We start from the raw sequence: 16156 nt of genomic DNA on the forward strand, positions 1-16156 counted from the left end.
TTTTCAATTAAACTATTATTTTGAGATAATTCTAGATCACATGCAGTTGTGAGAAATAATAGAGAGATCTCATATACTGCTTACATCCTGTGTCCCAATGGTAACTTCTTGCAAAACTATAGTACAATCACAACCAGGATAGTGACGTTAATACAGTCAAAAAACAGGCCATTTCTATTACCACAAGGATTCCTCATATTGCTTTTTTATAACCACACCCACTTCTGTCCTTCCCTCACGCTACATTCCTGGCAACTACTAATCTGTTTTTTCTATAATTTCGTCATTTCAGTAATGCATATAAATGGAATCATACTGTATATAACCTTTTGGAAACTAGTTTCTTTTCCTCAGCATAATTCCCTAAAGATTCAGCTAGCTACTGCATGTATTTTGTTCTTTTTATTGTTGAGTAATATTCCACAGTATGAATATACCACAGTTTGTTTAACCATTCACCTGTTGAAGGACATCTGGGTTTTTGCTAGTTTTTGGCTATTACACCTAAAGCTGCTATAAACAATTCATGTACAGGTTTTTGTGTGAACATAAGTTTTTATTTCTCTGGGATAAATGCCCAGGTATGTAATCGCTAAGTCGTATTATAGTTGGATGTTTAGTTTTTTTGGAAACTGCCAAACTCTTTTCCAAAATGGCTGTACCATTTTACATTCCCACCTGCCATGTATGAGTGATCTGGTTTCTGCACATCTTGGCCAGAATTTTTTTATTCCCGCTATATCTTTTAATGTCAGCATATTGCCAGGACACAAATATTCACACAATGCATCTGTGTAAGTAATTCCATTTCCTTATAAAATGGTTTGTTCAAATATAAATAAATAAAAGACAGTTACAAAAAACTAAGAATAAAATTGAAACCAGTAAATTAGGTGATAACTACATGTCCAGTATTACTTCACATGGTTCTGTAATATAATTTTTATGAGTCAATAATTTATCCCCTGTAAAAAATCATTCAGACTTCACCATCTTCATCAGCCACATATTAAGTTCACAGCTTTTTATATATATACAAAATCCACATACATATATATCCATATCTATCTGTATATGTATATATATATACATATATACATATATATGTATGCCAAAATCCAGTCAGAAGAAATGAACCTATCAGCCAATAGATGGCTAAAAACAGAATATTATCACGTGCATTCACTTTATTTTCTTTTTCTTTCTTTCTTTTCTTGGAGGGGATATTTATTTTCCTTTCAGATTATTCATCTCAGCCAGTTGTTACCTCTCAAATACAATTGTCCACAGAAGTGCAGCTAATCATTTAAAAAGATGCAGGGGGAAAAAAAGTTATATAATCCATCTAGCCTCAACTCACTACCTTAAGAAATCCATGGGATTATATGCCTATTCAGTTATTTAGGGAGTTAAACCCAGGCTTAGATATAATAAAAGCTTGCTAAAATGTCTTTTGTCCTTTTACTGGAATACACAGTCTCACATGCAAAACAGAGAAGCAGGAAGCAATCACAGGAAGAGGAAAGATAGCACCACAAACTGAGAATAACCAGAACTTGTTCTCTTGTGTTTTGAGTTAGCCTCTGCTTTCCATACCTTGAGAAGCATCAAATTAAAAGAATGTGACTGGAGACCACAAAAAAAAAAAAAAAAGTAACCACATAGATTTACAGGCATGCTCATAAGTCCATGTAGTTGCACAGCTCCAGGCAGAAGGTTTATGTTCATTTAAGAGTGGAAAATTTTCAAGTTCTTCCAGAAGCACCATCTGTTTCTACTGGCTGGTCTTGGTTTGAATTATTTATTACAAGAATCTCAGATTTATCAGGTTAACCTTTGGATTGCCTCCTAAAAATAACTATGGAATATTTAGAATTTTTCAGTAATACAGTAGACAACAAGAATAAAATTTACCATTTTATTCAAAGAACTTTAAGGTCTTTATCATAACAAAAAAGACAGAAAAACATGTAACATTTATCACATTTAATAGGTTTGATCCTGACGGATAGATAACTGGTCCACAAGATGGCGCTAAGGTAATTAAAATTTTTACAAGATTATTGGTGCAATTTCAAATAACTAAAAAAAAAGAAAAAAAAGAAAATTTCCCACCACAGTTATCACAAGATATCTGCCTTATCAGTCTGTTAATGAGAAATAGAAAAAAAACAGAGTTCCCAAAATCAAAGCCAGGACTTTAAAGCTGACAAACAGTTTTCTATGAATCTTTATGATCTGGTAAGTCTCAGTATCTTAAGAAAAATATAAGTGACTTCTTACAAGCAAAGTTAAAGATAAACTGCATGCTATGAAGGGATTAAATATAGAAACGTTGGGGGGGAAACCATTTCCAAAAAGCAGCAAAGCTTTCTCTAATGCAAAGTTATATGAAAAAAAAATTATATGAATCTCCATGAAAGTTATTTTTAAGAAATTGAGGGAGAAAATACAATTTTCACATATTTAAGAACTCCACTTACACCTTCTTGGGTTTTGGAGTCTGGGACAACAAACTTGAGTTAAAAATAGACACATTTAGAACAATTGAGTTGATTAGTCAATTGATTAGTCAATTTCCATCTTTTTTAAACTAAGTCACAAAGCTGGGTGCCTGCAGGCATTAACACAGCCAGTCTAATTCAACTGCATTTTCTCAAGCCCCAGTACAGGACAGCTTCTATCTGGCTGATGGCATTAGATAGCAGTGGAGGTACAGGACTGCAGTTCCTTCTAAATGAAGATATCAACTTTTCTTTTTCTATTTCTTCTGGTTCTGTTGAGGCCGTATTTTTCACCTTAAGCCCTTCCCAGGCTCATACCTAATCCTTTTTTTACTGTTTGGGACCAGCAGGAACTGAGAAGCAATTATTTCTCATTTTTCTTTGTTTGAAAGTGTCACTTTAGTGAATATTAGTCATTTATAATAGTGTGGACAAATTTTTAAGTTCATTAGCACAAAGTTACACATGAAAAAATAAAGTCCTAACAGTGTTTGAAAGCATAAAAAGCAACTGAGAAGAGAAGTTCAAGTCCTATAAGATCAACTTTTCCCTAATGGGAAACATTTCAGAGTATGAGTCATGTGTAACTTAGCTAGCGGTTTTAAATCTTTTCATCTTAATCCTTTGAATCTTTATGGAGGAGCCTTAAATGGAAAGCATTCCATACCTAACTCCTAAATGGCCTCTTTCAGATTCAAGTATAGAATCAATTATGCACTCCCATGTTGTAATTATATATTACCAAGCAAAATTCTCAGAATTCATCTCTTAATTACCAAATTAATAGTCAATGGAGGAAAAAACATAACCCTTTCTGGGTTCACCTTCAATTTGATGGCTTTTCAATAGTATTTACAGCCAAATGGAAGAGGACATAACTGCATGGTAGCCTCTCCATCTTTATTTCTTTGCCCAATAAACAGTATTGAATCCCTAAGACATGTTGGTCACAAATAAACTCAGACAGGAAACAGGAACCCAGAGTCCACTGCAGCAACATCTAAGGCTGAAGAACCCTGGCAGGAGCATTGGCTCAGGAAGATAGAGCATGAGCTAGACAAGCACACTCAAATGCAGTTAAATATGACATACTGGGAATCTGAAGCATTGTATATTCAAGATGAATAAGATACCACCCATGTCCTCAAAGACTTCATAAGTTAGTTGGGAAATAGACACTTTTATACAAATAATTACAATGGCCAATATAATTGTACAGCTCATCACACCACAAGTAGGTCTGAGAGGTAGTGGATGTAAGACCCTAACTGCATGTCTACTACACTCAAACCAGAACTGTTTAGAAGTATTTGCCGAACCTACCCAAATACTCTGGGTAACACCAAAGAAGCATGAGATCTTTACAATGTTCTTATATTCAAAATGCTCTCTTTCTAGCTCAGACAAGAAAATCAATATACAAAGAACATTTGACAGAGTCCCAGCGAAGATGTCAATCCAACTGATATTGTACTCCAGCAGCTATAAAATCTCTCTCTGTATTTCATTATCAATATTCCCAACCCTGTAGAGCTAATACACAATAAAATATAATCATATTTAGAGCCAAATGGAAGAGGGAATAATTGCATGGTAGCCTCTCCATCTCTATTTCTTTGCCCAATAAACAGTATTGAAAATTAAGATTTTTTTTTAAAGATTTTTTTATTTATTTATTAGAGAGAGAGAGAGAGAATGAGCAGGGGGAGGGTCAGAGGGAGAAGCAGGCTTCCCGCAGAGCGGGGAGCCCGATGCGGGGCCCGATCCCAGGACCCCGGGATCATGACCTGAGCCGAAGGCAGACGCTTAACCACTGAGCCGCCCAGGCGCCCCGAAAATTAAGATTTAAAGATTTAAAACCCCTAGCTTTTTTCTTCACAATCACAGACAAACAAAAAGAGAACAGTGAGTGTTAACCTAACACTGACTCTAAATGATAGATGCCTTAAAAAGTGAGAATCTGTTTAAGCAAAAGTAGGAGGAGGAAGATTAAAAGAGAGGCCATTTAGCTTCTAACCTCTCTACCCACTGAAGCTACACTTTTCCAGGTCAACAGTTTTCTGGAGGGACAGCATGCTTTACCTTTCGTTATGTTATTCTTTCTCCATCTCCCTCACCACACCCAGCCAGATCCAAACCCTGGAGCTCCCTCCGCAGTGTCTGTCACATCCATCCCTTCTTTTCCATTCACACTATCTGTATCAGAGTTTCCCCCAGAATTACCCGCACACACCTAAAGGATTAAAGGAAGAGAGTTGAAGGAAGGAACTATTTACAGAGACCTAAGGGATGGTGAAGCATCAGGGACTTAGAATACCTGGGAGCCTTATTACCTCAAGGCCTGAAGGAGCAAGAGGAGGAGTTTTATTACCAAACTTCTGTGTACTTCTGAGAGAGGGGCCACCTGACAAGAAATGTGGTTGCAAGGGGAAGGAAGGCAGCAATTGCCTACACGGTAGCCCAGAGATACAGATATGCAGTAAGGATGTGCCGTACAGAATAAATACTCAGGGTTTTTTCTCCTTTCACCTTTCAGTCTCCTGCTCTTACCTCCGTTGGCCACACTCAGTTGGAAGCCAGAGGCAAAGGAGCCAAAGTGATGTAGGCCACAGGACTCAGAAGGGCAGAAAGTAGATTTCCAGGGGCAAAGAAAAACAGCACATGATACTCAGAGAGCTCTAAGCCCCAGAATGCCTCACCTAGATTATTGCAATGACCTGACTGTCCTCTACAGTCAATCCTCCAGCCCACGTATTGCATTTTTTAGTTGACGTCACACATCAGAAAGGCATTCTTTGACTTCCTCCCAATCTCTCTCCATCTCTACCTCTTCCATTATTCTCTTAGCACTTACCTCTCTCTAAAATTATTATATTTACTTTTTATGTTTAACTGCTTATCATCAGTTCCCTCCAAATGGAATTAAGCTCCCTAAGTGCATTGGCCTAGCCCCGTACGGAGTGAGCACTCCGTTACTAATGAATGAATAAGTGCACATGAATGATCACTGTATGCTGAAAAAAGAAGTGGCAGGTACAAAATGAATCAGCTATAGAAACTGAACCCAAAGATGTAGAAACTAATTCACCATTTTAGTGGCCAGCATCCAAACCTCCTTCATCTTTGGCGTGAGTTCCCGAGATATGTATTATTGGCAGGATGCAGAGTCCTCACCTTTTACTATAAGAGCAAGAGGGGAGAAATTACCTGTTTCTCTGCCCAATGGCAGCAGAACATGGGCACATAACTTATGCTCAGCCAATTAAATGCTTCCACTTTGAACCTTGGAGGAGTGAGAGACAGAAATGTATTTCAATCACATAACTTCTTCTCTCAAGGATTCATCAGTGATGCCTATTAAGGTATTTTCTGTTAAATATAAATTTCTTGGAGTGGTAATTCAGATTTTCCAGATCCTTCTTGTCTATCATTAGGCTAATTAAGTAAGAGCTGAAATTAGAGTTCTGTTCAACAACAACAACAAAAATGTGTTCTGCCCATATCTCCCTGTCTCTTTGACAAATGTTATCTGTGACATCTAATGGGCGAATCAGTCAAAAAAGAATTAGTGAGGTTGGGCAGATATGTCTTTCTTTTAATCTACAATCCAGAGAACTGATATTATAATCACAAGATGTATCTTTAAAATTTTCTAAACATCCAAAAAAATTTTTTCTGAACATACTTTTCAAAAGAGAATTTACTCTTATTCATTGTGAAGGTGTCATGCCAACTTTTAACATTAAGAAGCGATTTTTTTTTATCTCCTATAAATTCAGCAAACAACTAAAAAAATCAACAACAGGAAAGTAGTGTACTTCGCTAATCTGTTTCAGGACATTGATTTTGATATTTTATAAAAGTCTTTAAGTCATGAAGAAATAAGCAGGATATATAAATGTTCGAGTGTTTTAATTTAACTGTTTTACTGATAATTCACCACTAATTCATTAAAGAAAGGGGAAAGCCTAAAAACAACATTTTAAAAGGGTCTTTAGAGACCAATCATTTCTAATCTAAAACCACAGAATTTCCAGCTCAGTTCAATCAGGTGAATATAAAAATATGCATTACTATTGGATGGTCAACCCTTAACTATACATCTGATCTGAGACACCACTCTTACAGTTTTTTCTTTAAAGACTTTCTTTCTTTCTTTCTTTCTTTCTTTCTTTCTTTCTTTCTTTCTTTCTTTCTTTCTTTCTTTCTTTCTTTCTTTCTTTCTTTATCAGAGAGAGAGAGAGCATGCACAAGCAGCGGGAGTAGCAGGCAGAGGGAGAATCAGGCTCCCTGCCAAGCAAGGAGCCCGATGTGGGACTCGATCCCAGGACCCTGCAATCATGATCTGAGCCAAAGGCAGACGCTTAACCTACTGAGCAATCCAGGCATCCCGCATTCTTACAACTGTAGCACAATGAAGCTACAGAAGAAAAGAATTCAGGAGGGGAAGGGTTATATTTAGGTTACATATAGGGTCATATTTTATTTTAATAATGATATAAATAGGGGGGCCTGGGTGGCTCAGTCATTAAGCGTCTGCCCCCGGCTCAGGTCATGGTCTCAGGGTCCTGGGATCGAGCTCCACATCAGGCTCCCTCCTCGGTGGGAAGCCTGCTTCTCCCTCTCCCACTCCCCGTGCTTGTGTTCCCTCTCTCGCTCTGTCTCTCTCTGTCAAATACGTAAATAAAATCTTTAAAATATTTTTAAAAAATAAATAATGATAAAAATAAAGTAATATTGTAACTCACCATTTATAGGTCCTGTTAGTCTTATATCAGCCTTCGATTAAGAGTCTAAGTCCAACATTAGTAATTAATGAATTATTAATGAATTAATAATTAAGGTGATTTTAGGGATAATATTTTTCATGAAAAAATTCTTCCACTAGTAGAGAGTGATTACAGAGTACTAGAAGTTAGATAGATGGATTATAGGTAGTAAGAGATAGATGATGATGATAGATATTCAGATAAATTGAAAGCTTTATGATATGGTACTGAAAATAACACTAATTTTCCTGGACACAATTTCCAGTATGGTGAAAGTTGAGAAATACTTCAATATGTAATTTCTGCAATTTATCTCAAGGCAACAGGAAACCACTGAATGTTCTCCAGTGTAAAGAGAGGTTAAGTCATGTCATTACTTATTAAGGTTGTATAAAGCACAGGTCAGCAGCATATAATACACCTACAAAAGTAATTACTGGTCTTGGTTTGCAACACTTCAAGGTTTCTCTACTTATCTTGAAGAGTGTCATAAAATTATCATCCTTGATTTTTAAAAATATGTCCTAAGACTCTACAAAAGAACTCAGGGAATATAACAAAGTAAGTAATGAGATGTTGCCACTCCAAAATTGCAGGAAATCAACAATCTTTCCCTATAATAGCTAAACAAATTGATGGCTAAAAGTCAGGGAAATTATTCCAAAAATCTATGGAGAGATTATTTTCCTGATGCTATAGCTCCATCCAGTGGTAGTTAATGCTAATCTGGACTACCAGGACTACAGCCAAATATGAGAGCAAAGGAAGGAAGATGTTCACAGTGGAGATGAGGCTTCTGCAAATGATCAGGTCCCAATCACACTAGGACTGCCTTGTACCAACATGCATTAGTTCAGAGTATTCAAAGAGTCTCAAAGCTGCAAGACCACTTAAAATGAGGAAACTAAATCGTTCAAGACACCACAGTTATGTCTACAATGTGTAAAGAATCCAGTGGAAAGTGAAAAATCACGTTAACTGTCCAAATATTTGACTGTATAAGTAAAAACCCTAGACTGGCTTTTCCACTATATATTCCTGAGTAACATATGTATTTCTGAGATTAGAATCTAAGCCTTTTTCCTTCATTGTTTTCTCTAACTGATTTCCATGACATTTCTTGTGAAATGTTTCTCTCTTTGGTATGTAAGTTCAATGAGAAAGAATCTATCTGTCTGGTTACAGCTGTATCCCAGCCTCAAAAACAGTGCCTGTCTCTCATTATATTTTCAATACGTATTTATTGAATTAATGAAGAAATGTGATTCTTCTAAAGATACTTTAGAGATGTGATCATTACTCTTTATGTTCACAAAAACCTTCGAGAGTCTGATAAAAGCAATAAACACTTCCTCCCAAAATATGCATATGTAATTATGCATACAGTTTCAAGTGTTTCTTGGTCTCTGTCATTCATGTTTATGGGCCACAAGTTAAGAAGTTCTGCTCTAAAAAGAACATTAAGATCAACTTCATAATTGGGAAATTGAGATGATCTATTGAATGCATTATTTTTGCCTGCATTAATTGTCTCAAATCCTGGCCTGAGAAGAGTTGGACTTACTGATGATGAAATTAAAATTAATGGGGAAATGGGGGTGCCTGGGTGGCACAGTCAGTTAAGTGACTGACTCTTGGTTTCAGCTCAGGTCGCGATCTCAGTGTCGTGAGATGGAGCCCAGCGTCCAATTCTGCACAGAGCGAGGAATATGCTGAAGTTTCTCTCTCCCTCTCCCTCTGCCTCTCTCTCTCTCTCTCTCTCTCAAATGAATAAATAAATCTTTAAAAACATTAGTGGGGAAAAATTAGTTCTATTTGGAAGTCATACTGAACATCAAAAAATAAAAGAACACAGGAAAAAAGATCAATCTGATAGATGAACGGAACATTCATTCTATGGTTGTCCCCCCACATACACACCTGTTCCTCCCTGGGATGTGTCCAAAGTGATCTAAATAATCTACAGCCTGAGAAGAATGAGATTCACCAGGTCCAAGGACCCTAGAGAAGGCACTCCTCGGATTTTACCCCCATCTTGTCAGAAGGGCCAAGTCAGTGCCCAGACACTTCCCCATAAGGCAATAATTCTGCGGCTCAAAATGCCTTGACACCAAGAAAGTACCCAAGCTCTGGGCCCTGAAATCTTTCCCACACCAGTAGTTGTACAACCTCCCTTTCCTGTGCCCTAGGTTTTGCAACCCTTCCATACCAGCACCTTTGTTGTAGAACATAAGAATTTTCCAATTATTCTTTCATAGAGTGTTTCCATGAGCAGAGCTGGTATTGGTTCTCAACCTTCGGAGTTGCCTCAGTGAAATTTGAAACTGGTCCCCATATACAGAAGGCAGGGAGAGACTAAAGAAAGAGGCAGGCCACTCCAGATTGGTGGGTGGCAAGTTCCAACAAGAGAACTTATATACAAGGTTTGTTTTCGGTGGCCATAAGACAGCCCTCTGCACCAGTGTGCCAGAATCTTGAAAGTTTATATTAGAAGCCTTAACAGGGTTCAGTCATAAATATAGTCCAGATGGCTTCAACAATACATTACTCTCTCAAGGATGCAACCTTTGAGCTAGTATGGGAATAGTAGACAGAACATACATGCCAGGGACAAGGGAGGGAGTAAGTGGCCTCTGATTGCCTGGGTCCAGCTTGTGGGTCAACTGGTGGTCACAGCCTCTTAATGACCTCCTCCAACACCTAGCCATAGCTCATGACAACATCTACTTTAATTCAGTTGAATCATTATTTATTGATACCTCTTATGTCCCAGACTCTATTAAACATAGTGGAGATGGGGAAAAAAAAAAAAAAAGCCCAGCAATTCTATTCCTATGAAGGTGCCTGAGAGAATTAAAAACACATGCTTACATAAAAATTTGTTTATAGTATTATTGTTCATAACAGCCAAAAAGTGGAAATAACCCAAATGTCCATCAACTGATGAATGGCAAAACAAAATGTGATGAATGGCTAAACAAATTGTATTTCATACGATGAAATACTTATTCAGCCATAAAAAGGAATAAAGTGTTGACATATGCTACAACATGGATAAATCTTGAAAACATTATGCTAGGTCAAAGAAGCCAAACATAGAAGACCAAATATTATTTGATAACATTTGTATGAAATGTACAGAATAGGCAAATCCATAGAGACAGATAGTAGATTAGCAGTTGCCAGAAAAAGTTAAAAAGAAGGAATTGGAACTAACTGCTAATAAGCACAGGATTTGGGGTAGGGGGAAGGAGAAGTTCTGGAATTAGATCATGTGGATGGCTGCAAAGCATAGTAAATATACTAAAGACAACTAAAGTGTACACTTTAAAGTGGTGAATTCTATGCTGTGTGAAATGTATCTCAATTTTTAAAATGCTATTTTAAAAAGTCAGGCCAGTAAGCATATTAGGTGAGGATAGTAATTGAAAAGGGGCACACAGGGGGGTTGAGGGAGCTGGCTGCATTTTCTTTCTTGATTTGGGTGGTGGTTACACAGATGTTTGCTTTAAAATAGTTTATTAAGCATGTGTTTGTTTTATGCATAATTCTGAACGCATGCTGTATTTCACAATGGAATTTCTTATGAGAAAGAAAGTAGGCGATAGCAAACATATCTATATGGTATTATTTCCAAAAAGAAATTAAAGTAACAAAATTAACATGGAATTTTATTTCTTTGGAAGTTTGATAAATGAATATATATTTAAAACGATGAGTTTTTCTGCATACTATATGTATCAGTATCATTACATATTCATATATTTCAAATAGCCCTCTTAGTAGATGTGCATTGTTGAGGAACCTGCTTTCTGGCCTCAATGGTGACCACTCTGTGCCTTTTGATCACTGAGCCTTGGCTCCCAAACCTGCTTCCAGTTCTTTGTATTCAACCATCAATAGGCTGTTTCCCCTGTCTGAAGCATTTTTCATCCTGCCCCTTTCTATCTCCCATTCTTTCTTGCATGCCTCTTAACTCCTCCTTCAAGTCTCAGTGGAAGCGTCTCTTCCTCGGGAACCAAGTTACATCTTCACATTATTGTCTCACAGCACTCTGTGCTTCTCCTTCATAGCACTCAGCAAAATTGAAGTTGACTATCTGTGCAAGTGTTTATCTAATACTTCTTGCATCTACTAGACTGTAAGCACCATGAAAACAACAAGCATAAATGTCTGAGTTGCTACGGTATCCCAGCATCTAGCCTGGTACATGGTACATAATAAATGAAGAAAGGAATGAATGGAATTATATATATTTATTCCCTTGCATTTCCTTAAGTTAAAACTTAAGAATTTTTATGATGAATGTAGATGCCAAGTAAGACAGCTGATATACATACTTAGCCTAGGACAGTGTCAGGCTCCATAAATATTTATTGCTTAATAAATATTGAACAGTATTAAGCCAACACAGCTGTTGTTTCTGTCACTGCCACAAGATGTCACTGTTGAAAAACAGCCATAAAGTCATAAAACATTTACTGGTAAAATTATTCTTAATCTCTCCTGAAATATTGAATTTCTATAAATAAGAAGAAAATCTAAATGTAAGTTCTCTGTTTTAATATCTGTGACATTTAATAAAAATTCTATACCAATGAAACCAGTATGGCCCATTATCAAGGGCTTGGAATGTTATGTTTGGTCACTTCTTGTGTTTTTCACTGAATAGCTCTCTCCACCACCTGCCTTCATTAATGAAGGTCCATTATCTCTCTCTTGAGACCTACCTTTCCCACTTTAAGCCCAGAGGCTTACTCATTCTAAATGCCTGGAGAAAACAAAAAAGCCCCCTTAACCCAACACAGCTGTTGTTTCTGTCACTGCCACAAGATGTCACTGTTGAAAAACAGGTCCTCACAATCTGAAGGCTACATGTCTTCTCTACCTGCAGCAAAACCCTTTACAATCCCAGGCCTTGCATAACTCCACACTTGAATGTTAACTCACAGCTCTTTAATATCCTATTCAGATGCTCGTTTTTTTTCCCAAGGTATGACAATGAAGCCAGAGCGGCTAAGTCTAAGAGGGATTTACAGCCTCAGCTACATACCATGTCACAACCCGCCTGCCTGTGACCAGCAAATCAGGGGCCTCCCGTTCAAATACATCTCCTTGATATGTTTTGTTAATCCACATTCTTTGAAAGTTCACAGAAAGTTTTTCACACAAAAGAGCAGGATTTCCAGTGTCTCTTGAATAATATTGCAATATAGAGCTCTTAGCCTGACACGGGGCAACCTTTTAGAGGTGAGTTGCGGGTACCTCCTTCCAACTCCTACATGCTAGATCACACAAGGCAAGCACTTTGCTACAGTCTTATCCACTCCACATTCATTCTGTGATATTGGCTGTTAACCAGCCACTGAATTTATGATGCCTGTTCTAGGTCCTGATGGTTATCCAAGGTCAACAATCCAATTACGCTCTTCTCTCCCAAGTTTCCCTATGTGAACCTGTGGGTCCTCACCTGCTATCAGGTGTCAGTCAGTGTCACTTTTGTCCATCAGAGAGGTCTCTGAGGCCTTGCCTCTCACAAGACTCATTGACCAACCCCCCGCCCCCAAACATCCAGGAACAAGCTCTGAAGACAAGGCCAGTTACATAATTTGTAAAGCCCAGTGCAAAAGGAAAATGCAGGACTTCTTGTTCAAAAGGCAGGGGGAAAAGTGGCAATAAAAATACTACACTATAAAACATTTTCCTTTCTTCTACTGTCCTTCTCTCAGTGTCACGGTGGTTTTTATTTGCTATTTAATGGCATGTTTCCTCAGACATGGGAATACTTACAGTACAAGTGCAGACCCTCACAGGTACCCAAAGACCCCATCTGTGATTCTGTGCATATGGCCCACCAACAATGGGATTGGTCTCCCTGCTACAGCCTGGGGCATGAAAATCATCTCCCCTTCCCATGGCCCCACTGCCCCAATCTATGGTGGATGGCAACCACCAAGGGACCATAGCATCCATGCCAGGATGCATTTGGTACCTGGATGGGAGGTGGGCAAGAGACTCTCCCCCATCAGTTCACCCACCAAATATGCCATGGAGTTGCCAGCCTAAGGAAAGGAGACCACCACTTTGCCCTGCTCCCAGATGCTATGAGGCACAAGCTGACCATGAAGTTCCCATATTTGCTCACATGCCACTACTCGGGCCAAAGAGGGATGTTAGAATGCTACCCACAGCACCCCCCACCCTCCTCCTGGCCAACCCAAGCTGGTTGCCACCTCAAGCAGAGGGCTACAGCAGTCAGGAAATGCAGACAGGGTGTGGAAGGCTGAGCATGGCCAGGCTGTGAGGGACTGGGGAGCAGACAGCCAAGAACCCAGGCTGGGGAAGTGACAGGAGGGACCAGGAGTGAGCTGAGGCTCCAGTTCCCCAACACATACTCCTTTGTGCCATCATACTTCACTTACAAATTCTAAGACAAAAGTATTAAGAATTTTGTAATAGCTACAGAGCATCAAGCCCCAAATGTGGAGCACTTCTGAGCAGGAGATGTGTGATTGCACTGGTCGCATACCCGTGAAGCCAGTCCTGCCAGCAGACCATGGAATCTGAAGAGAAATATCTTTGTCAGCCACAAAAAGTTTGCTACACTTTTCCTCTAGGGCCATGGGTGCCTACTGTTTATGTTTCATAGTCTAGTAGTGTACCCAAGTGACTCATGTCTCAAGAAAAATCTGTTTCAAGGAAGGTGATTTCCTCTATCCACCTAGGCATAGAGGTAGCTGGCAGCTTCTTACCAAAAACAATAATAATAATAATAAATAATTCTCTATCACCAAGCACTGTAGTTAGGAAAAGCATATGCTCTAAGAAGTTGAAGCTTTTTAAGGAAAGCAATTAAAACTTTAGTAAGATAAAATAACAACAATAATGATAAACACAGACAACTTCCACATCAATGGTATCTCAATAAAAGAAAGGATTTCACAAGCACATTTGTGTTCATTCAGATGTGATTACCACACTGCACTTTTAACTGAATTTGGTAGAAAAGAGAACTAATATAAATGCATATTTTTTCAAGTGTCAGAAGAGAAAAAGGTAAACATGGTATGTTTGATCTTCATCCACATTCCCGCACAGAGCGCCTTAAATCCTTGGAATTTCCTACATGATAAGAAGTTGTCTCAATATTCATAACAAACCCCTTTCAACCACACCTGAGTGTCTGTTAATGAAGTGACCTTTGGAAAGCGCCTAAGGATGGGGGCTGATCACAAAGAGAACCAACGATGTGATTAGAGGATTGAAACTTTCAGTCCTATCCCCAGATCTCTGGGAAGGGAAGAGAAGCTGGAGACTGAGTTCAATACCAATGGCCAATGATTTAATGAATCATGCCTATGTAATGAAGGCTCCATAAAAAACCTGAAAGGACAAGGTTCAAAGAGCTTCCAGGTTAATGAACCAGACACTTCCACATGCCACCTTGCTGGGCCCCAGACTCTATGAGGACAGAAGCTCCTTTGTTCAGGGCCTCACGCTATTCATCTCTTTACCTGGCTATTAATTCATATCCTTTGATAACCTATATAAGAAACCAGTAATCTAGCAAGTAAATGGGTTTCCTGAGTTCTGTGAGCCGCTCTAGCAAGTTAATCAAACCCCAGCAGAGGGTCATAGGAATCCCTGATTTATAGCTAGTGGGTAACAACCTGGCCTTGCAACTGGCATCTAAAGTGGAGGGCAGTCTTGGGGAACTGAGCCACTAATCTGTGGGATCCGACGAAATCTCTGGATAGATGGTGTCAGAACTGAGTTGAATTGTCAGACATCCATCTGCTTGGTGGTGTAGGAAATCCCACACCCACCCCACCATCACGCACTGTAATTGGTGACCAGAATCATTACATGGTATGTTTTATTATGAGAAGTTATCAAATCATGTTGGCCAAAGTTTTCTTTAAGATTACCAAGAAACAAATATTAAAAGAAACAGGCTACAGTTTAATGAGGAGGCTCAGCTTTACTTCTTAATTAAACAAGGTCTGGTAAGGAGCAGAGAGAATTCACTTTATTTCTTGGCCTCACCTTCTTTCTCTTTCCATCTACATACATTACATTTCGAATATCTCTGAACTTCACCACCTTTTCCCTTTTCTCTACATTATTTTAGCATGTTTGATATGAAGCATATCTGACTATGACCTTGATTCATAATTATATTATTTGAATTTAATGCTCTGTTAATGTTATAATGTCAACATTGAGGTTATTATGGTTTCATTACGTATATATCATGCTATAGCATGTGTTGGTCACTGGCTCAGGCTGTAGCAATAAGGATACTGGAGAAACAAAAAATTATATTAGTTTTATATGAGATAAATCATTGTGAAAACATTCAGTTTTATTTCATGGTCTGTTTATCATTTCAAAATTCCCTTCCATAATGTCATTGGTTTTAATTTTAATATATGAATGCATATAATACACAAATGGTTTTGTGACTGTTCCAATAATAAGAAAACTGAAATTAAATGAACATAAAAGGGAAAAATTTGCTATCTACTACTTTGGAGGATTACCCTATCAATATGTTTAATCTAATTAGTACATGATTATGTGATTCTCTGCCTCTGTGTTGCTTTGTTATCTTTGGGGGGGGAAATCCTTTTAAAATCCTAACTTCAAAGAGCTTTGATAGGTCTCCAATTCCAGGACTTCAGTATACTTTAGTAACTCTGACCTCCTCAATTCCAGTGGCTTCCATACACTTGAGTAAATCTCTCCCACCACCCCACTTTGAAATTTGTCCTCAACCAACTCTAATGCTTAACCCCAAAATACCTCTGACTACAGGTTTCTATCACACCAGCTCTCTCATTGCTACCCCACTTTTAGACTTGGACTGCGTGCCCCTGACTG

At 38.3% G+C, this 16156-nt stretch overlaps 1 long non-coding RNA gene across 1 annotated transcript in view; it reads right to left on the bottom strand.

The window, feature by feature from the left end:
- Positions 1–9446, bottom strand: part of LOC141372645 (uncharacterized) — a 77462-nt gene extending 68016 nt beyond the window's left edge. Inside the window, exon 1 of the long non-coding RNA XR_012378008.1 lies at positions 9194–9446. This is a non-coding gene — a long non-coding RNA (uncharacterized lncRNA). The remainder of the gene's footprint in view (positions 1–9193) is intronic.
- Positions 9447–16156: the final 6710 nt, after the last annotated feature.

Source organism: Callorhinus ursinus, unplaced genomic scaffold (genome assembly GCF_003265705.2).
Source record: "Callorhinus ursinus isolate GAN/ISIS: 27379988/994484 unplaced genomic scaffold, GSC_fseal_2.0 scaffold4, whole genome shotgun sequence".
NCBI classification, from domain to species: domain Eukaryota; kingdom Metazoa; phylum Chordata; class Mammalia; order Carnivora; family Otariidae; genus Callorhinus; species Callorhinus ursinus.